Below are 1365 nucleotides of genomic sequence, written 5' to 3'. Positions count from 1 at the left end.
AGAATAATTTTATTTTCCTTATGTATAAGATAAATGAAATGCTTTTTATATATAATGTCATATCTACTAGTTATAAACTCCATGTGAACATATATGACATTTTCAGTATAGAAATAATGTTAGGTCAGAATTTAATGGATGATTTCAGATTGAAATCTACTGAAGACTATTTATTTTTATATTGGCACTTGACAGAAATATCACTGGTTGACACAGAAAAATTTCTTTCCAATGTAACATTTGACCTTTCTTTTCATTTTACACATAGGCTGTTATTTGCAACTTCAATTTGAACCAAAGTATTGGGTTCATATCACTTCCTAGGTGAATCAGAGATTTTGTTACAAGAAATTCACTGTCTTTACTTGAGGCAAATATTTCTGAAGACATAGTTTTGCTTGATTTAATTCCTTTCTGTATAGCATTTCAGTTTGAAGGGCAAAACTAAACTAGTGAAATATCTGAAAGTCATTGTTTTTCAGTATCATTTTATAAGCGTTTTAGGACGTATACACCATTTATAAATATGATGATGTATCACAGTAATCATCTGTGAAATGGATTAGGCATACTTCAAGAGACCTTTTTTTAAAAGATTTACTTTCTGTTTCCTTTGGACCTATTGACTTAGTTACTTTTCTTTTTCTATTCTAAATTGCCCTGAGAAAGCAATGTAAAGGAAGGAGAGTTTATATTGGCTCACAGTTCTAGGTACAGTGTATCATAGATAGGAACTTAAAGCAGATGTTCAAAGAGTGTCTGAAGTCAAAGAGTAGTAAATGGTTTTACTCAGCTTGCTTTTTCCATTATTTAATATAGAACACTGGTCAACAGGAGAGGTTCTACCCAAATTTATGATGAGATTTTTTTTTTCTCAATGAACCTAATAAAGATAATTCTTCATGGGTCTATACAGAAACTAATTTTTTCTATGTAATTCATGAAAATGACCTAGGTAAGTTCAAATGTTGTTCAGTTATCAAAAAGTAACCATCATACCTACAATTTTTGAAATTGGACAAATTACAAAGTCAGTGGAGACTGGAACAAGTACAGCAGAGACTTAACTATGTACAATTTAAAATAATCCCCAGCCCTGATTTTGATTATTTTGTTCCTTCTATCCCTCTTCAATATGTTTTATTCTTGCTTTTTCTAGAACTTTTAGATGTAATTTTAAATTGCTGGTATGAGAACTACTATAATTGCTTTACGGAGGCACTTAGTGCTATGAACTTTCCTCAGCACTGCTTTTAGTTTGTCCCATAAATGTGGGTCTATTGTGCCTTCATTTTCAGTGAATTCTAGAAAGTCTTTAGTTTCTTTTCTTTTCTTTTCTTTTTCTTTCTTTCTTTTTTTTTTTTT

This window comes from Mastomys coucha, chromosome X (genome assembly GCF_008632895.1).
Source record: "Mastomys coucha isolate ucsf_1 chromosome X, UCSF_Mcou_1, whole genome shotgun sequence".
NCBI lineage: Eukaryota > Metazoa > Chordata > Mammalia > Rodentia > Muridae > Mastomys > Mastomys coucha.
This window is presented reverse-complemented; position numbering follows the sequence as displayed.